The sequence below is a fragment of the Pseudophryne corroboree genome, chromosome 3 (assembly GCF_028390025.1).
Source record: "Pseudophryne corroboree isolate aPseCor3 chromosome 3, aPseCor3.hap2, whole genome shotgun sequence".
In the NCBI taxonomy this organism is placed as follows: domain Eukaryota; kingdom Metazoa; phylum Chordata; class Amphibia; order Anura; family Myobatrachidae; genus Pseudophryne; species Pseudophryne corroboree.
In genome coordinates, this window is record NC_086446.1 from 511,781,223 (window position 1) to 511,803,056 (window position 21,834).

General features: G+C 46.8%; 1 protein-coding gene across 2 annotated transcripts in view; it reads left to right on the plus strand.

The window, feature by feature from the left end:
* The first annotated feature begins 1,613 nt into the window (after nt 1-1,613).
* Nucleotides 1,614-21,834, plus strand: part of RNF222 (ring finger protein 222) — a 51,026-nt gene continuing 30,805 nt past the window's right edge. Inside the window, exons 1-2 of one of the 2 annotated variants that reach the window (XM_063963647.1) lie at nt 1,614-1,739; nt 7,430-7,598. The gene's annotated coding sequence lies outside the window, so the exon portion shown is untranslated. Of the gene's footprint in view, nt 1,740-7,074; nt 7,599-21,834 lie in introns of those variants that run through there. The other variant, XM_063963648.1, reaches the window with a different exon arrangement.

Here is a 21,834-nt window from a genome sequence, read left to right on the forward strand (position 1 = left end):
TCAGTCTCTGGTTCTGGGTATCACACATATATATATATATACACACACACATATATATATATATATATATATATATTTAGAGAGAGTACTCCAATATGTAAATTGACAGTTAGGTGCTGATTTCTAACTGGTGCGTTTATCACCTTGCACTTATCACTGCTTTATCATTTCTCCAGGCTTAATATATCTGCCCCCTGATTCTTAAAAATTGCTTTCATATTATAGAATATTTGCAGTATACTTTCAAACACCAGAAAATAAATTGGGATAAATACCTCACACAAACAATCAGAGCTGTAACTAGACATTTTATTTCACCATATCTGAAATAGAGATAGTGCGCACTGAAGTCACATGCAAAAGATTATGGTGTGTGTCTTTGTAGAGAAGGGGCATGGCCACAGATCGTACCAATTCACATTATACCGCACATTAATATCCATTATTCACATTACACCACATACATGTATCCCTTATACATGTTACACCACACAGCATAGCCCCTTATACACATTACCGCACACAGCAGAGCCCTTTATACACATTACCGCACACAGTAGAGCCCCTTATACACATTACCCCACACAGCAGAGGCCCCTTATACACGTTATGCCACACAGTAGTACCCCGTGAGTGATAGGAGTGTTTGGCGGATTGTGGCTAGAAAAATAAATGCTGGTGTGTTAGCACCGTTTTCTGGGCATGTTTAAGTGGTGCACTGCAAATTCATTCACAGCAGGAGAGACAGCATTGACTTGCTTAGAGGTCCAATGTGCGACCAATATTTACACTTTTGTACGTGAGTGGTGGATGTGAGACACCAACAATGGGCGTCTTTGTACACAAGACAGCGGCTGAGTCATTAGCACATTTTCACACTTGCATGTGAACGCAACGCAGCAGCACAAGCCATTGCGTGCATCTCTGAATCAGTCTCATAATACCACTATGCACATTATGCACATACTTCACTTTTCTAGTTAGAAAAAAACTGTGATTGTAAATGCTAGATGTAGCGTAGCTATTTAAAACCATATATAAGCTACACTGAAGTAATTAAGGTTTGAAAAAAATTGTGTGTGTGTATATATATATATATATATATATATATATACATGCCAGCGGTCATAATACAGACACCACCATCCCAATAGATGCAATCCCCCTCCAACAATCCCTTCCCACAGCCTAACCCTAGCCTCCCCCGTTAGTGACTGACCTTCCTCCCGGTGGTGCCTGACCCTACCACCCCTTCCCCACCTACTTCCTAGAGCCTAACCCTACCAGGCCCCACCCCCCGCGCAGCCTAACCCTAACCACGCCCCCCTTCCCCGGGCAGCACACAAACCTAGCCCTTTGCCCTAAACCTAACCCACTCGCTATACTTACGTTCGGGATGACGGCTGTCGGCAGAGGCGTATCTAGCACGGGGCGAGCAGGGCACGTGCCCTGGGCGCTGTGGAAGCCCCAACAGAGGGGGCGCCACCGGCACGGCCCGCTCACCCCATGCAACAGGGATTCCGCCGACGCTACCTGCGGCGCTCTCCCTGTCTTCCCGGCTGCTGTGCCTGTCACACTGGACAGGCAGCGGCAGCCAGGAGCCTCTGCTCATCTCCCCCGGCCCTCCCCCTCTCTCCGTCTCCCTACACATTGTACTGTGCGCGATCGCGCGTGCGCGCGACCGCGACGGTACGCGCGCGCGCGCCTGCGCGGCTTCAGTGAGCGGGTTTAACAGCCAGGTGAGCGGAGTGGACTTTAGTTTTTTTTCTGTCGGGAGAGGGGGTTGCGGGACAGTGTGTGTGTGTGAGTGTGTGTTAATTGTGTGAGTGTGTTAATTGTGTGTGTGTGGGACAGTGTGAGTGTGTTAATTGTGTGAGTGTGTTAATTGTGCGTGTGTGGGACAGTGTGAGTGTGTTAATTGTGTGAGTGTGTTAATTGTGCGTGTGTGGGACAGTGTGTGTGTGTTAATTGTGTGTGTGTGTGTGTGTGTGGGACAGTGTGCGTGTGTGTGTGTTAATTGTATGTGTGTGTGTGACAGTGTGCGTGTGTGTTAATTGTGTGTGTGACAGTGTGTGTGTGTGACAGTGTGCGTGTGTGTTAATTGTGTGTGTGGGACAGTGTGCGTGTGTGTGAGACAGTGTGCGTGTGTGTGGGACAGTGCGTGTGTGAGACAGTGTGCGTGTTAATTGTGTGTGTGCGTGTGTGGGACAGTGTGCGTGTGTTAATTGTCCCGGCGGTGATTGGTGTCTGCAGTGTGCGCCCCCGTCCTCCTCCGCTGCTGCTGACAGGATCGGTGTTGTGCGGCTCTCCCCCTGCTCCGCCGGCTCCGTCCTCCCGTCGTGGCCCTGCAGTATGTGCCGGTCTCCCCAGCAGCAGCAGCAGGTTAGTCTCTCTCTCCTACCCCCCCCCCTCTCTCTCTCTCTCTCTCTCTCTCTCTCCTCCTGTGGATTGAAGTTTGTAAGTATCATTTTCATTTTTACAGGTGCCCCTATTGGATTCTACTGGACAAGTGGACGTGACCGGCGTGGGATGTAGGTAAGTAATGTGTCTCTCATTTTTACAGGTGCCCCTATTGGATTCTACTGGACAAGTGGACGTGACCGGCGTGGGATGTAGGTAAGTAATCTGTCTCTCATTTTTACAGGTACCCCTATTGGATTCTACTGGACAAGTGGACATGACCGGCGTGGGATGTAGGTAAGTAATCTGTCTCTCATTTTTACAGATTCCCCTATTGGATTCTACTGGACAAGTGGACGTGACCGGCGTGGGATGTAGGTAAGTAATCTGTCTCTCATTTTTACAGGTGCCCCTATTGGATTCTACTGGACAAGTGGACGTGACCGGCGTGGGATGTAGGTAAGTAATGTGTCTCTCATTTTTATAGGTACCCCTATTGGATTCTACTGGACAAGTGGACGTGACCGGCGTGGGATGTAGGTAAGTAATCTGTCTCTCATTTTTACAGGTACCCCTATTGGATTCTACTGGACAAGTGGACGTTATTGAAGTGTGGAATCTTATATAATATATATTTATTATATCATATATTGATTTATGCTTTATGTATCTTACATCTGCAAATATATTATAATAGGCTTACAAATTAGGTTGGCTCATAGCTAAAGGGGCAGAGATTAGCACTAGTCCAATCACACAGCAATGTACATTATATGAACATTCCTATACATATGCATGTGATTGGCTCATTTGGGTTTAGGAATTATATATCTACTTGTCCAAGAGATATGTCAAGGTAAAGTGTAATTATACTTTACAGAGATATATAATCCTGGCTCATTGACTATGTGGGTATGAATATAGCTACTGAAAACAATTACTGTCCAAGCAATACAGCTGTGCACATGGTAAATATACTTTATGCAGGGATGTATCCTTCTGGCTCATTTGATATATCAATGCTCTATACCTTAGGGGTATAAATATATTGTCCAACTTTGCAGAGCCTTATATAATATATGCAGATTTGTATGATTTAGAGATTCCAAAAAATGAGTTTGAACCATGGAATAATAGCTCTATTTCAATAACACTTTATTCTAGGTATACAAAATACAAGATATGAAAAACACAATGATAATAAATCCTATAATTATTATTAACTGCAGTACATATTAAACAAACACAAACAATTTTACAAACTTAAACAATTAACACACATACTGTACACTTGCAAGAATTATTGAGGGTTTAAATGCATAGCTACCTTCTTCTGATGTCTTAGGATCCTTTCCTTGTCTCTTTCCCTCTGCACTAACTAAAGACTGCTCCAAACCCTGTCTTATATCCCAACTTTAACAATCCCAATTTACATATTCAAAGGTGTTGTAAAACATATCAGATAATTTGTTCAACAGTGACGAGCAGGGGGTGAATTCTGGAGTCATAGCGTCTGATATTTGTTTGTCTATCAAGGTTTTCCTTTGGTTATTTTGGAGTGTAAATACTGCTAGTGTTCATCAACATTTGAGACTTCGTTAATTCAATTGATCCTAGGAGTCATTGTCTCAAAGCAGAAGGCCGAATAACATACATTGCTCAGGATATGCAGATTCCTGATTGTAGTCTTAGGCACTTCCTTGCGCATGCCATTACCTGTGTGCCTTTGAAGTGACCTAAACCAAGTGGCTTGCTGATTTTATCTATCAGAATCAAATTATTCATTTGCTACAGACATATATCTGTATGCAGACATTGCATTACATTATTCCCTACTATGCCTATACACACAAAAGCATACACATATATACCATCTAACTAGATCGATACTTCCTATGCATGTTCACTATGGTTACATCGCCTATTTATAATGAATTATATTTTGATTCAGACATCCATTGCCCTAATATTATATTGAGTGCGGACAATTACCTATATGTCAACAACGTGACCGGCGTGGGATGTAGGTAAGTAATCTGTCTCTCATTTTTACAGGTACCCCTATTGGATTCTACTGGACAAGTGGACGTGACCGGCGTGGGATGTAGGTAAGTAATGTGTCTCTCATTTTTATAGGTACCCCTATTGGATTCTACTGGACAAGTGGACGTGACCGGCGTGGGATGTAGGTAAGTAATCTGTCTCTCATTTTTACAGGTACCCCTATTGGATTCTACTGACAAGTGGACGTGACCGGCGTGGGATGTAGGTAAGTAATCTCTCTCTCATTTTTACAGGTACCCCTATTGGATTCTACTGACAAGTGGACGTGACCGGCGTGGGATGTAGGTAAGTAATCTGTCTCTCATTTTTACAGGTACCCCTATTGGATTCTACTGACAAGTGGACGTGACCGGCGTGGGATGTAGGTAAGTAATCTGTCTCTCATTTTTACAGGTACCCCTATTGGATTCTACTGACAAGTGGACGTGACCGGCGTGGGATGTAGGTAAGTAATCTGTCTCTCATTTTTACAGGTGCCCCTATTGGATTCTACTGACAAGTGGACGTGACCGGCGTGGGATGTAGGTAAGTAATCTCTCTCTCATTTTTACAGGTACCCCTATTGGATTCTACTGACAAGTGGACGTGACCGGCGTGGGATGTAGGTAAGTAATCTGTCTCTCATTTTTACAGGTGCCCCTATTGGATTCTACTGACAAGTGGACGTGACCGGCGTGGGATGTAGGTAAGTAATCTGTCTCTCATTTTTACAGGTACCCCTATTGGATTCTACTGGACAAGTGGACATGACCGGCGTGGGATGTAGGTAAGTAATCTGTCTCTCATTTTTACAGATTCCCCTATTGGATTCTACTGACAAGTGGACGTGACCGGCGTGGGATGTAGGTAAGTAATCTCTCTCTCATTTTTACAGGTACCCCTATTGGATTCTACTGACAAGTGGACGTGACCGGCGTGGGATGTAGGTAAGTAATCTCTCTCTCATTTTTACAGGTACCCCTATTGGATTCTACTGGACAAGTGGACGTGACCGGCGTGGGATGTAGGTAAGTAATGTGTCTCTCATTTTTACAGCTACCCCTATTGGATTCTACTGGACAAGTGGACGTGACCGGCGTGGGATATAGGTAAGTATGTGTGAGTGTGTCAGTGTGTTTTAATACATTTTTACTGTCACGGTGTGTGAGTTGTGTTTTTATTTGGGTATTTTTTCTGTTGTAGAACTACAGGTACCGGCAGGCCCGTTATTTCCCTGCATGTTGGTACTTGAGGTTCTCCAAGTACCAGCAAGCGGGGGAGGCTTTCTGGGCCTTGTAGTTCCACAACAAAAAACAAAATTCTTTTTTACTTACATGGCTATCAGCCTCCCATCCACAGCCCACGGATGGGGGGGACAGCCTCGGGCTTCACCCCTGGCCCTTGGGTGCCTGGAGGGGGGGTGACCCCTTGATTTAAGGGGTCCCCACTCCTCCAGGGAACCCCGGCCAGTGGTGACTAGTTGGGGGGGTAATGCCATGGCCGCAGGGACCTACATAAATGTGTCCCCCGGCTGTGGCATTATGTCCCTGGCTAGTGGAGCCCGGTGCTGGTTTTAAAAATACGGGGGGACCCCTACATCTTTTGTCCCCCGTATTTTTGGGACCAGGACCGGACTAAGAGCCCGATGCTGGTTGTCTAAATACGGGGAACCCCTGTCCAATTTTTTCCCAGTATTTAAACAACCAGGACCGGCTCAAAGAGCCCGAGGCTGGTTATACTTAGGAGGGGGGACCTCACGCAGTTTTTTTTGGACATTTTTAACCCATTCAGACCCTTCTCCATTAAGTTAATGGAAGCCCTGGACAACAAAATTGCATTCATGTCCTCCTCCCACTCCCTTCCCAGTCCCAAACACTAATTATTATTTTTTTCTATAAAATTGTACAATATATCACAAGTATGATGAGCAGGCATGCAGCGGGCATTGGCGGCTTTGGACTGAGTTGCAAATTAGTGGCGGAGGGCTGGGTCAGTTGATGGTGGGCCAGTTTGTAAGCCATTGGTGGTGGCAGTGGGCATCGGCTCAGAGGCAGTGGCGGGCATTGGCTCGGTGGCGGTAGGGCTCATTGGCAGGATTCGGCAGACATTATGCTGTAGTGCCTCACCGCACGCCACTGACCTCACCGCACGCCACTGGTGTGTGGGACAGTGTGCGTGTGTGTTAATTGTGTGTGTGGGACAGTGTGCGTGTGTGTTAATTGTGTGTGTGGGACAGTGTGAGTGTGTGTGTGTGGAACAGTGTCAGTGTGTGTAAATTTTTGCAGTCCAGTGTGTGTGTGTGGGGGAGAGGAAAGTATGAGAATGTGTGTGTGTGTGTGTGTGTGTGTGTGTGTGTGTGTGTGTGTGTGTGTGTGTAGTCTGAGTGGGTGTGTGTAGGATTTGGGGGTGGCCAGTCTGTGTGTGTGTGTAATCAGTGTGTGTGGGATGTACTAATGGCCATTTACCGAAGAGAGATATGTATTAAACCACGGGCACTGAGATGCCCTTCTCACTCACCATCCAGCTGGGTGGGCGAGCCGGGCGGGTGGAAAGCCAGCAGCAGGGGCAGTATGCCGGATATCAGCAGCCGAGGGTGGGGGCTGTAATGCACGTGCGGAGCCCAAAGCCGGAGATCAGCAGCACGTTGACCGGCAATAAGCAGCTTCTGCTTCCGCGTTCAACATGCTGCTGATGTCCGGCTTTGGGCTACGCAGGGTTCGGGGGATGGGTGTCCTCTGCCGGTGTACTGCAGCTCCGGGGGTGCGGGCTCCGGAGGCTTTCAGCACTGTTGAATATCCAGCTACCTCAAGTATGTACAGCCCGCACCCTCTGCTGCTGATATCCGGCATGCTGCTGCTGGTTGTCCCCCCGCCCGGCTCGGCCACACAGCTGTATGGTGAGAAGGGCATCTCAGTTCCTGAGGTTTAACACATATGCCTCAGAAAATGGCCTCTGCGGTAATCGATACTAATGCTTACCGTGACAGTAACAGCGGGGAGGAAGGTGCACATCGGAATCCTGCAGCATGAAACAAGAACCCCTTCAGAGCGCAGCAGACCACACTGAAAAGGGTGCATACCCGGTGCGGTGCTCTGCATCCCGGGTCGTGCCGAAGATGTGGAGTGTCGGAGGTGGCAGAAGCGCCGCAGCTTGGGGTGAGAAACCGCTGCAGCCCTTCCGCTGCTAAACTCTGCAATTAGTCTATTAAGGGGGTGGGCTCCCTCATCATAGTGCCCCACAGGCCATGTTAATTCTGGGGGTAGGATCCCCTAACTCTATAATGGGAATTTTGGCTCATATCATGTGCTGTAACGTGAATTTTGGCTCATACCGTGTGCTATAATGTGAATTTCGGCTCATACTATGTGGGGTAATGTGAATTTTGGCTCATTCCGTGTGCTGTAATGTGAATTACGGCTCATACCGTGTGCTGTAATGTGAATTTCGGCTCATACCATGTGGGGTAATGTGAATTTTGGCTCATACCATGTGGAGTAATGTGAATTTTGGCTCATACCATGTGGGGTAATGTGAATTTTGGCTCATACTGTGTGCCATAATGTGAATTTCAGCTCATGCCGTGTGGGGCAATGTGAATTTCGGCTCATACTGTGTGCTATAATGTGAATTTCGGCTCATACCGTGTGCTATAATGTGAAAGGGGCACCAGTACTAGATAGTACAAGGGGTCCTAATACACTGAAGGACACGCCCCTTTTGAGTGACCGCGCCCCTTTTCCGGAGCGCGCGCGCCGAAGGCGCGCGCATAATTGCTATCTAAACTCTTTCATTCCACCTTCAAAATTCTACTTCGACCACTGCACCTACATACACATACATACACACCCTGACATCTTTATATGCAGTGACACCGGTGGCGTCTGCACATACTTTCCTTTTGTATTTTTTTTTTTTATTATTAGCATTTTATTAATTTATTCTTTTTATTAGAATTTTTTTTATTTTATTTTTTTTTGGGGGGGGGGGGGGGGCGCCATTATTGATCTTGCCCTGGGCTCCAAAAACCCTAGTTACGCCTCTGGCTGGCGGCATTCCAGCGTCGGTGTCTTGACCCTGTTGGGATTGCGGCTCCGCCATTCTGACTGCTGTCAGGATTATGGCGTCAGCATTCCAGCTGCTGGGATCACGACAGCGGGCATCTTGACCGCATCCCATTTTTGTCCCCTTGCCTATCACAAAGAGACCTCCATTTTGTGAAGGGCTTGCCCATTCCTTATGCAGACATACTGTATCACTATGCCCAGATACACTCTACCTCAAAGTTAAGAATTCCACTCAGCTGAGGTGGCGTGATTATAAACTCATACTATTATAATACTCAGAATACATGGCCTGTACACACGTTGTTGCAGATTCTGTATGGATTGGGTGTCAGGGTCATTTTGGCACATGAAAAAAAGTATCTCATTATTTGTATTTTTCAATTTACATAACATTGATATCATTGTTAACATTGTCATTTGGAAATCGCACAAATCTCTCATTCCATCTGCAATGTAACCAAACATTAAATAGACCTTTGTTGATATGGCATCAGATAGAGAAGATATAAAACATCTTGTTAAACTGGAAACTGGGACTTTCATTGCTCTGGGATTTTACTCATTAATACACATCATAAATGGAACCATTTGCTGGTTACTAGCTTGTTTCTATGAAAGGTCGAATTAGAGAGTATCGTAAACTTTTTTGAAGTTAGCTGTGGTGCTGTATCTTTTTCTACTTCTACCCATGACCAAAGCAGAGAGATTGCTTAAACAGAAAGTGCTGTCAAGGAAGGTTCCATGAGACTGGGAAGGTGGATGTGACCTGAAGAGAGGCAGGAGAGGAGACCCACATGTCCGGCAGTACTTATACAACACAGTGTTGAGGTTGACCATAACACACAGCTGTGGCCCTCATTCCGAGTTGTTCGCTCGTTATTTTCCTTCGCATCGGTGCGATTTTCCGCTAACTGCGCATGCGCAATGTTCGCACTGCGGCTGCGCCAAGTAAATTTGCTAAGAAGTTTGGTATTTTACTCACGGCATTACAAGGTTTTTTCTTCGTTCTGGTGATCGGAGTGTGATTGACAGGAAGTGGGTGTTTCTGGGTGGAAACTGGCCGTTTTATGGGAGTGTGTGAAAAAACGCTGCCGTTTCTGGGAAAAACGCGGGAGTGGCTGGAGAAACGGGGGAGTGTCTGGGCGAACGCTGGGTGTGTTTGTGACGTCAAACCAGGAACGACAAGCACTGAACTGATCGCACTGGAAGAGTAAGTCTGGAGCCACTCAGAAACTGCAAAGAAAAATCTTTTCGCAATATTGCGAACACTTCGTTCGCAATTCTGCTAAGCTAAGATTCACTCCCAGAGGGCGGCGGCTTAGCGTGTGCACTGCTGCGAAAAGCGGCTAGCGAGCGAACAACTCGGAATGAGGGCCAGTGTGAGGTCGCAGGTGCTGTCACAAAGTTTTGGTCGGAAGAGTATAAATATTCAGGTTGAATGAAGGAGGCAGCCTTCTCAGCAGAACCAGTTGCTTTAGACCAGTGTTAATTTTGTTGACAAAAATTTTGACTAAAAGTATTCGGCAACTACAATTTATTTCAGTACTAAAATTAGTCTAAAATTAAAACTGAGATCCACTGACTAAATCTTAACTAATACAAAGCAAAAAAAATACAACTAAGACTAAAACTTAATTAAAAATCCTTGTCAAAATTAACACTGGAGTGTAGGATTTAAAATTTTTAAAGAACAATTATTGTGTTATAGATATTCACAGATAATTAATATGATCTGTTGTGAAGGAAATAAGATTGTGTATTGCACTTTATTTGGTTTAACAAACTTAAGGCATTCATTTGTATATGATATATGGGAGTATTATGGTAAGTCAGACTCAGGACGGGATGTGCTAAAGGAAAAATGTGTTAAAAAATGACGTTTCGGACTTCTGCGCATTTCTTACTCAAGCCTTCCTTAACTATGTAGATAATAATATTGTACAAAAAATAAATAAATTAAGTTTTTTGGGTTTTTACAACATTTCCATATGAACTACTAACCCTGTGACCCCGGGATTCCATTGTGGAGGGTAATATCAGATTTTGCTGGTGTTACCCTATAGAAGCCTAGGGGCTTCTTTTCGCAATCTTCCTGAGAGGGTTCTGATATGGATCCCTCCCAGCATACCAAATAGAAGCCTATGGGCCTAGTTATGTAGACATCATTGCTGATTGCTCTTAAAGACCTGGCTGGAACATCTGGTAGGAGAAATGATAGGAGAGGGGAAGATAGCTTGGTAGTAATCTAATGAGGCATTTAGGCGAAGAAGGCAGTACAGACAGCAATATCATTGGGTTACAAAGATATGATGTGTGACTGATTTATGGTTAACTTTGATGACAGGGGAAGTGATTGAATCTGTCAAACAGTGGACTCTGAGACCCTCTGACCACACGCGGCACTGCTAGTTCATCGGCTGGCGTATTTCTGCTGGTCAGAGTTCTAATACTGGACATGTTGTCACAAGCTAGTATCTGTGTTGGCATTTCTCCTGAGGCCGGAGCTGCATGATAGCTGCCATGTTGGTTTGCTTCAGGCTTGTCCTATCAGTGAGAAGCTAGTTTCCACATGACCTTTGCCTTCAATTATTATTATTATTATTATTATTATTATTATTAACCTTTATTTATATGGCGCCACAAGGGATCAGCAGCGCCCATTACAGAGTACATAAATAAATGAGCAAAACAACACTTACTGTTCAAGACAATATAGGACAAGTACGAAAAAAACAGGTTAGGTGCCATCAAAGGGAGTATGGAGTATAAGATAGTGTCAGTAAGAGACGGAAAGGCACGGAAAGGTCAGTAAGAGACGGGTTAAGACCCTGCTATTGTGAGTTTACAATCTATTGATCAGATTTAACCCCTCACTTGTACCTGCTCATTGCCAGCACAATTTGCACTTCCCTCTTTTCCTGGCTCCAGCGTTAGCAGCTCTGCTTTCCTGGTTTCTCCCGTTAAGCGCACACTGCCTGTATCGTTCATTCCCTGTAACTGTACAATACGAGTTCCAGTCTGCAGATACCAGCGTGCAGTACCAGTTACAGTCTGCAGATACCAGCGTGCAGTACCAGTTACAGTCTGCAGATACCAGCGTGCAGTACCAGTTCCAGTCTGCAAATACCAGCGTGCTGTACCAGTTCCAGTCTGCAGATACCAGCGTGCTGTACCAGTTCCAGTCTGCAGATACCAGCGTGCAGTACCAGTTCCAGTCTGCAAATACCAGCGTGCTGTACCAGTTCCAGTCTGCAGATACCAGCGTGCTGTACCAGTTACAGTCTGCAGATACCAGCGTGCAGTACCAGTTCCAGTCTGCAGATACCAGCGTGCTGTACCAGTTACAGTCTGCAGATACCAGCGTGCAGTACCAGTTACAGTCTGCAGATACCAGCGTGCTGTACCAGTTACAGTCTGCAGATACCAGCGTGCAGTACCAGTTCCAGTCTGCAAATACCAGCGTGCAGTACCAGTTACAGTCTGCAGATACCAGCGTGCAGTACCAGTTACAGTCTGCAGATACCAGCGTGCTGTACCAGTTACAGTCTGCAGATACCAGCGTGCTGTACCAGTTCCAGTCTGCAGATACCATCGTGCAGTACCAGTTACAGTCTGCAGATACCAGCGTGCAGTACCAGTTACAGTCTACAGACACCATTGTGCAGTACCAGTTCCAGTCTGCAGATAATACCAGCGTGCAGTACCAGTTACAGTCTGCAGATACCAGCATGCAGTACCAGTTCCAGTCTGCAGATACCAGCGTGCAGTACCAGTTCCAGTCTGCAAATACCAGCGTGCTGTACCAGTTCCAGTCTGCAGATACCAGCGTGCTGTACCAGTTCCAGTCTGCAGATACCAGCGTGCTGTACCAGTTACAGTCTGCAGATACCAGCGTGCAGTACCAATTACAGTCTGCAGATACCAACGTGCAGTACCAGTTACAGTCTGCAGATACCAGCGTGCTGTACCAGTTACAGTCTGCAGATACCAGCGTGCTGTACCAGTTACAGTCTGCAGATACCAGCGTGCAGTACCAGTTACAGTCTGCAGATACCAGCGTGCTGTACCAGTTACAATCTGCAGATACCAGCGTGCTGTACCAGTTACAGTCTGCAGATACCAGCGTGCAGTACCAGTTACAGTCTGCAGATACCAGCGTGCAGTACCAGTTCCAGTCTGCAGATACCAGCGTGCTGTACCAGTTCCAGTCTGCAGATACCAGCGTGCTGTACCAGTTACAGTCTGCAGATACCAGCGTGCAGTACCAGTTATAGTCTGCAGATACCAGCGTGCTGTACCAGTTACAGTCTGCAGATACCAGCGTGCTGTACCAGTTACAGTCTGCAGATACCAGCGTGCTGTACCAGTTACAGTCTGCAGATACCAGCGTGCAGTACCAGTTACAGTTTGCAGATACCAGCGTGCTGTACCAGTTACAGTCTGCAGATACCAGCGTGCTGTACCAGTTACAGTCTGCAGATACCAGCGTGCAGTACCAGTTACAGTCTGCAGATACCAGCGTGCTGTACCAGTTACAGTCTGCAGATACCAGCGTGCTGTACCAGTTACAGTCTGCAGATACCAGCGTGCAGTACCAGTTCCAGTCTGCAGATACCAGCGTGCTGTACCAGTTACAGTCTGCAGATACCAGCGTGCAGTACCAGTTACAGTCTGCAGATACCAGCGTGCAGTACCAGTTACAGTCTGCAGATACCAGCGTGCTGTACCAGTTCCAGTCTGCAGATACCAGCGTGCTGTACCAGTTCCAGTCTGCAGATACCATCGTGCAGTACCAGTTACAGTCTGCAGATACCAGCGTGCAGTACCAGTTACAGTCTACAGATACCATTGTGCAGTACCAGTTCCAGTCTGCAGATAATACCAGCGTGCAGTACCAGTTACAGTCTGCAGATACCAGCGTGCAGTACCAGTTACAGTCCGCAGATACCAGCGTGCTGTACCAGTTCCAGTCTGCAAATACCAGCATGCAGTACCAGTTACAGTCTGCAGATACCAGCGTGCAGTACCAGTTACAGTCTGCAGATACCAGCGTGCAGTACCAGTTACAGTCTGCAGATACCAGCGTGCAGTACCAGTTACAGTCTACAGATACCATCGTGCAGTACCAGTTACAGTCTGCAGATAATACCAGCGTGCAGTACCAGTTACAGTCTGCAGATACCAGCGTGCAGTACCAGTTACAGTCTGCAGATACCAGCGTGCAGTACCAGTTACAGTCTGCAGATACCAGCGTGCAGTACCAGTTACAGTCTGCAGATACCAGCGTGCAGTACCAGTTACAGTCTACAGATACCATCGTGCAGTACCAGTTACAGTCTGCAGATAATACCAGCGTGCAGTACCAGTTACAGTCTGCAGATAATACCAGCGTGCAGTACCAGTTACAGTCTGCAGATACCAGCGTGCAGTACCAGTTCCTGTCTGCAGATACCAGCGTGCAGTACCAGTTCCAGTCTGCAGATACCAGCGTGCAGTACCAGTTCCAGTCTGCAGATACCGGCGTGCAGTACCAGTTACAGTCTGCAGATACCAGCGTGCAGTACCAGTTACAGTCTGCAGATACCAGCGTGCAGTACCAGTTACAGTCTGCAGATACCAGCGTGCAGTACCAGTTACAGTCTACAGATACCATCGTGCAGTACCAGTTACAGTCTGCAGATAATACCAGCGTGCAGTACCAGTTACAGTCTGCAGATACCAGCGTGCAGTACCAGTTACAGTCTGCAGATACCATCGTGCAGTACCAGTTACAGTCTGCAGATACCAGCGTGCAGTACCAGTTACAGTCTGCAGATACCAGCGTGCAGTACCAGTTACAGTCTACAGATACCATCGTGCAGTACCAGTTACAGTCTGCAGATAATACCAGCGTGCAGTACCAGTTACAGTCTGCAGATACCAGCGTGCAGTACCAGTTACAGTCTGCAGATACCAGCGTGCAGTACCAGTTCCAGTCTGCAGATACCAGCGTGCAGTACCAGTTCCAGTCTGCAGATACCAGCGTGCAGTACCAGTTACAGTCTGCAGATACCAGCGTGCAGTACCAGTTACAGTCTGCAGATACCAGCGTGCAGTACCAGTTACAGTCTGCAGATACCATCGTGCAGTACCAGTTACAGTCTGCAGATACCAGCGTGCTGTACCAGTTACAGTCTGCAGATAATACCAGCGTGCAGTACCAGTTCCAGTCTGCAGATACCAGCGTGCAGTACCAGTTCCAGTCTGCTGATACCAGCATGCAGTACCTGTCACAGCCAGCAGATTCTAGTGTGCATTACTATTCACTATTTGCAGAGTGCACATATCTCCAGCGTGTATTACACTAACTATATACATACCTCATGCCAGTGGTATAACTAGGGCAGGGCGAGCAGGGCATGTGCGACACCAGCATCACGTCACACTCCCTTCACCACCTGCTGTGGTGTCTTCAGTACATGGCTCCCTGAAGGTAAGGGACACACACACACACACACACACACACACACACACACACACACACACACACACACAGAGAGACATGGGGGGAGAGACATTGAATGAAGGTGAAGAGAAACATATAAAGACATAAATTGAAGGGTGGGGGGAGACGCAAAGAGACATAGAATGTAGAGGGGGGGGGGGACACTGAGAGGCAGAGGGCGGGATGTACTAAGGGGAAAATGCGGTAAAACCTGCAAAAAATGTTAGTACATATGCAATTAGCATCGCTGAGGTGGCCAGTTAGGGGCGGCGATGTATTTTTAATACATCCCGCCCATAGAATGAATGGGGAGGGGGCGAGACACAGAGAGACATAGAATAAAGGGGAGAGGGAGAGACACAGAGAGAGTAGATAGAGCAAAGTGGATGATTATGCTAATTGCATAAAACCCAAGTGGTCATACAGTAGTTTGGTGCAGTAACATTTGAAGATTATCTCTTCCATATATATTTATTTATTAACAGTTTCTTATATAGCGCAGCAAATTCCGTTGCGCTTTACAATTGGAAATAATAACAAACTAGGTGATAACAAACAGTCATAGAGGTAGGAAGGCCCTGCTCGCAAGCTTACAATCTATAGGGAAATAGGCATGTATACACTGTCACAACTGAGGGCTGATGACGGTGACTGGAAGCCTCAGTCGTAGGGTCTGACTGGTACCGGAATTTAGGAGGAGAGAGTGGACTCCTAGACATGCGCAAGGTAGTAGTATGAGAAGCCCGAAGGCATGACCATGACAACTGAAATAACTTTGAAGGGTTTTATTAAATAAAAAGTCAAATAAGGTGCACGGAAATAATACTGTCACAGGGGATAAAGAAACATACTGCTGGTTGAGACCAGTAATCAGGAATAAATAAAAGTTCTGTATACGGCTTGGGGACCCAGGTGAGGAACAACGTGATGATGAGGATGATACGTGAAACTGTAAATAATATGAGTGTTCATGGGTAAACAGAAGATGAAGCTGGGGTTCGCAGGTAAGTGAGAAATGAAGCTGGGGTTCGCTGGTAAATAAGGAATGAAGCTGGGGTTCGCTGGTAAATAAGGAATGAAGCTGGGGTTCGCTGGAAAATAAGAAATGAAGCTGGGGTTCGCTGGTAAATAAGAAATGGAGCTGGGGTTCGCAGGTAATTGAGAAATGTAAATGGAGAGTGGCTGCTGGGAAGCCAGAGTATACACACCACTTAGCACAAGATGCGGGAACACAGAGAAGTAGGCTGCACCACAGGTTGGATACAGGAGAGCTGGAATGCACTGCAGGAGGAAACCACTGGAGAGTCAGGCTGAGCTGCAGAGAGAGTCCACAAAAGAACTGCACACTGGAGTAGCTGAAGGAAACAGAAGCACTGACAATCTTCTGGGTGTGGATCCAGGATATTTATACCTACAGCTTAGCAGGGATTGGTGGGCAATTAGGCTCCAGCACTGTCAGCACTGCGGATAGGGGGAACAATGTCATGTGATGAAATCCAACATGGCTGCGCCCATGAACACTCACACAGAAGGGGAACAAAGTACTTTAGACATGTAGCAATGGCGGCGGAGGCCGCAATAGCAGAGCTTCACACGCCCAGACACGCACAGCGGCCACAGGGACGGCAGAGACACATGGAGGACGTGCATCCAGGAGAGGACCTCGGATGCGGCGGTGACCAATTTAGGAGCGTAAACATCAGATGCATTCGTCCAGGAATGTTCCTCAGGACCATAGACCTTCCAATCTATTAGATACTGGAAACGACCCCATCTAATACGAGAATCCAGTATCTTGGCGACTTCGTACTCAACGCCGCGTTGAGTCTGGACCTTGGGAGTAGAGGGAAGCGTGGAATGAAACCGATTCAAAACCACTGGCTTAAGGAGAGAAACATGAAATGTTTTAGGCACTTTCAGGAATGGAGGTAGTTGCAGTTTGTAAGCCACCGGGTTGACGACTTGCTCAATCAGGAAAGGACCGATGTAACGTGGAGCAAATTTCATACTCTGAACCCTTAGTCATAGATTCTTCGTAGATAGCCAAACGCGGTCACCAACTTTAAGGGCAGGAATTGCCCGACGCTTCCTATCTGCAAATCTCTTGTACCTGGAGGAAGCTTTCAACAAAGCTGAACGAACATTCTTCCAGTTATTTGAAAACTGTTGAATCGTGATGTCGGCTGCAGGCACTGAGGTTGCTGGAAGCGGCTGGAACTCAGGAACCTTTGGGTGAAATCCGTAGTTGGTGAAGAATGGCGTGGAGGAAGACGAAGAATGGTACTGATTGTTGTGGCAGAATTCAGCCCATGGGAGAAGTTGAACCCAATCATCTTGGGAAGAGGATACATAGATGCGGAGGAAAGCCTCCAAGTCTTGATTCACCCTCTCAGTCTGCCCATTGGTTTGAGGATGATAGGCTGTAGAGAATTTTAGCTGGACTTGGAGAGCTTGACAAAGACTTCGCCAGAACTTGGCCACAAACTGAACACCTCTATCGGAAATTATCTGCACAGGGAGACCATGTAGTCTGAAGATCTCTTGAATGAAGACTTGTGCCAACTTGGACGCTGATGTAAGACCGGTGAGAGGAATGAAGTGAGCCATCTTGGTGAACCGGTCCACTACCACCCAGATGGTGTTGAATTTATTACACATAGGGAGATCCGTGACGAAATCCATCGAGAGATGAGTCCACAGATGATGAGGAACAGACAAAGGAACCAGTTGCCCAGCGGGTGACTGGCGGGGTACCTTGTGTTGGGCACATTTCGGACAGGAGGCCACAAATTCAGTAATGTCCTTTTTTAGGGTCGGCCACCAGTATGATCTGGAAACAGATTCTAAGGTCTTGCGTATGCCCGCATGTCCGGCAAAGCGAGAGGAATGTGCCCAATGCAAGAGCTTCCTTCTGAGAGCCGGCTTTACGGAACTTTTCCCTGGCGGGGGCATAGAGTCCATCCTCACTGCGGAGAACGCCACTGGATCGATGATAAAATGCTTGTCAGTAGACTCAGACTCATTTTCTTGCTCCCAGGAGCGGGAAAGGGCATCAGCCTTACGATTTTGTGACCCTGGACAAAACTGTAACTTGAAATCAAATCTAGAGAAGAAAAGTGCCCACCTTGCTTGGCGAGGGTTAAGACATTGGGCGCCTCTTAGGTACAGGAGGTTCTTGTGATCCGTCATAATGATGATGGTATGGGAAGCACCCTCCAACAAGTACCTCCATTCTTCCAAAGCGAGCTTAATCGCCAAAAAGTTCTTGATCGCCAATGGCGTAGTTGCGCTCAGCAGGAGAGAACTTTCGTGAGGAGAAGCCACAAGGATGTAGATGTCCATCTTTAGCTCTTTGAGACAGTACTGCGCCCACTCCAACAGATGAGGCGTCCACCTCAAGGATGAAGGGCGAGCTGGTATCAGGCTGTTTCAAAACCGGAGCAGTGATGAATCTTTGTTTCAACAAATGAAAAGCTTGAGTAGCTTCCTCTGGCCATTTAGAAGGGTTGGCACCTTTTCTGGTAAGGCCGTAATAGGCGCTACAACAGTGGAAAAGTCTCGAATAAATTTCCTGTAGTAGTTGGCAAACCCTAGGAACCTCTGGAAGCCTTTGAGCATTACAGGAATCGGCCAATCTTGGATCGCTTGAAGGTTCTCGGGGTCCATCTCCAGACCGGAACCGGATACAATATACCCCAGGAACGGGATGGATTTGACTTCAAAGACGCACTTTTCCAGTTTACAATACAGATGATTGGTGCGGAGGTGGGACAAAACCTCTTTCACCCAGAACCGATGTTCCTCCAAATCATTCGCGAAGATAAGAATGTAATCGAGATATACCACAACGTGACGATACAGGATGTCTCTGAAAATTTCGTTTATGAAGTGTTGGAAGACAGCTGGAGCATTGCTGAGTCCGAAGGGCATGACGAGGTACTCGTAATGTCCGTCACGGGTGTTAAAAGCTGTCTTCCACTCGTCACCCCTTCGGATTCGGATGAGATTATACGCACCCCTCAGATCTAACTTGATGAAGATAGTGGCTCCACTGACGCGGTCAAACAGCTCAGTGATAAGCGGCAGAGGGTTCCGATTCTTCACTGTGATGTCATTCAGACCCCGGTAGTCAATACAAGGCCGCAGGCCACCGTCTTTCTTCTTTACGAAGAAGAAGCCTGCGCCAGCTGGTGAAGACGAAGGCCGGATGAATCCTTTTGCAAGATTTTCCTTAATATACTCCTCCATAGAGTGGGTCTCAGGTAGTGACAATGGATACGTGCGTCCATGAGGAGGAGTTTTCCCTGGGATAAGATCAATAGGACAGTCCCATTCTCTGTGAGGAGGAAGAATATCGGCTGAAGACTTGCTGAATACATCGGTGAAGTCCAGATATGGAGAAGGTGGAACATCAGGAGACTTAGAAGACGATTTGCATACTGGAAGGACCTTTTGCAGACATGTCTTGGAGCAAGAAGGACCCCATGCCAGGATATGGGTCGTCCTCCAATCAACTTGGGGATTATGCAGACGAAGCCATGGGAGGCCTAGAACCACAGGATGAGTGGCCCTTGGGATTACCAGGAAAGAAATCATCTCGGTGTCTAAGATCCCTACCTTCAGACAGATAAGTAGGGTCTTGGAGGTAATAACAGCATCAGGAATCCTACTGCCGTCCACGGCAGTTAAAGAAATTGGACTTAACAGTCTCTCAGTGGGTAGAGACCACTGCTTAACGAGCCCCTCCGTAATGAAGTTTCCGGCTGCTCCAGAATACAATAAGGCAATAAAATTCTTGGTACGCTGAGCCACCAGAAGGGAAACGGAGAGATTGCAGTCACTTGGAGGAGGAGAGGCATACATTACTCCTAGCCGACCCTCTTCTTGGTGGGCTAGGATTTGGAGTTTCCCGGATGCTCAGGACAGGCGTTATTGAGGTGGGAAGGTGCAGCACAGTATAGGCATAGGCAGTTAGATAAGCGTCTTCTACGCTCTGCTGGAGACAGTCGTGAATAACCTATCTGCATAGGTTCGTCTTTAGACGGAGACGGCTGACGAAGAGGTGGAGTAGAAGGAGTCTTATGAGCTGTTGACCTGCCTCGTTCTATAGCCCTTTCGCGGAAGCGTAGGTCAACCTTGGTGCAGAGCGAGATGAGCTCATTCAGTTTCGAGGGTAAGTCTCTGGTAGCGAGCTCATCTTTGATGCGTTTTGACAGGCCTTGCCAAAAGGCTGCATAGAGGGCTTCCTCATTCCAGGAGACTTCAGATGCCAACGTCTGGAATTGTACTAAATACTGGCCGACAGTTCGCGTCCCCTGACACAGCCGAAGGATCTCAGAAGAAGCTGACGACACTCGACCTGGCTCACCAAAAATGCGTCTGAATGTTGCCACGAAGTCGGAGTAGGACGACAGCAGGGTATCGGATCTTTCCCATAGGGGTGAGGCCCAGTCAAGGGCAGAACCACTGAGTAGTGAAATGACGTATGCCACTTTAGTGCGGTCTGTGGGAAAACTGCTGGGCTGTAGCTCAAAGTGGATCTCACACTGGTTCAGGAAACCCCTGCAGGCTTTCGGGGACCCATCATATTTGGCAGGTGTCGGCAAGTGGAGACGTGGAGGAGAAATGGGCATGGTGGGTGGGGACACCACCGGAACTACTACTACTAGGTTAGAGAGAGTAGTTTGGAGGCGTGAGCAGTAGATTTTGGACAATCAATAGCAATATTGAAATCGCCCTTGATAATGGTGGAGATGTCAGAGGATAGGAAGTGGGGGAGCCAGGCAGAAAAATCTTCCAAAAATTGTTTTGGATGCCCAGGTGGGCGGTAGATAGCTGCAACACGCAGAGAGAAAGGAGTGTAAACCCTAATGGAATGTACTTCAAATGATGTAAATGTGAGTGATGGAACCTGTGGTAGAACAGTGTATGTGAAAGATTGGCAAAGTAAAAATCCAACTCCTCCTCCTTTATGGTTACCAGGCCTGGAGGTGTTTGTAAAGTGGAGACCACCATGTGCCAGTGCTGCAGGGGAGGCTGTGTCAGATTGTGTTAGCCAGGTTTCTGTTATAGCCAGCAGATTGATGTTGTTGGATATAAAGAGGTCATGGATGGATGTTAATTTGTTACAAACAGAGCGTGCATGCCATAAGGCACATTTTAGTGATCTGGAGGGTGATGGAAGACGTGATGTTTATGAGGTTAGCTGGATTTCTATGTTGCTGTGAATCAGGTGAATGTGAGCGATGCAAGTGGCTGGGTCCTGGATTTGGTGAAATGTCACCAGCTATCAGAAGAAGAAGAGAGAGATAAATGTGTGTCAGAGGTTTGTGAACGCTTTTTATGGTGAGAGGTTGTAGATGTTATTGTCAATGAGTATAGGGAAGTAAAAAGCTCATGAGTGCTAATAAGAGAGGAATGTATAATTGAGGGGGCAACATGTACAGAGGGCTGAGTTGCTGGGAGACTGAATGATGCAATGGTCTTGATGACTACTCCATGCAGAGCAATGCAGAAAATCATATATATGTATTCTTTACATCATCAGGAAGATTAGCAGGTGCAATCAGTCCATCACATGTGATGTGTGGGAAGCAGTGGATTTTATAATATTCTTCCTTCCATTCCAAGTAGTAAAATTATCCAATGGGGAGAGAGGAAATGGATATATGCCAAATAGAAAAGGTCCTTAGCCCTCTGCCTTTCACAACTCAAGGGAAGTTGTTTAAGATTACGTAATATATTTAGTTGAACATATCCTTTATATAGCTAAAGTTAATGCAACTGTGAAGACTTATGGCTAAGAACAAACAGAGCTCTAACTCTATAAAATCTATAACTTAA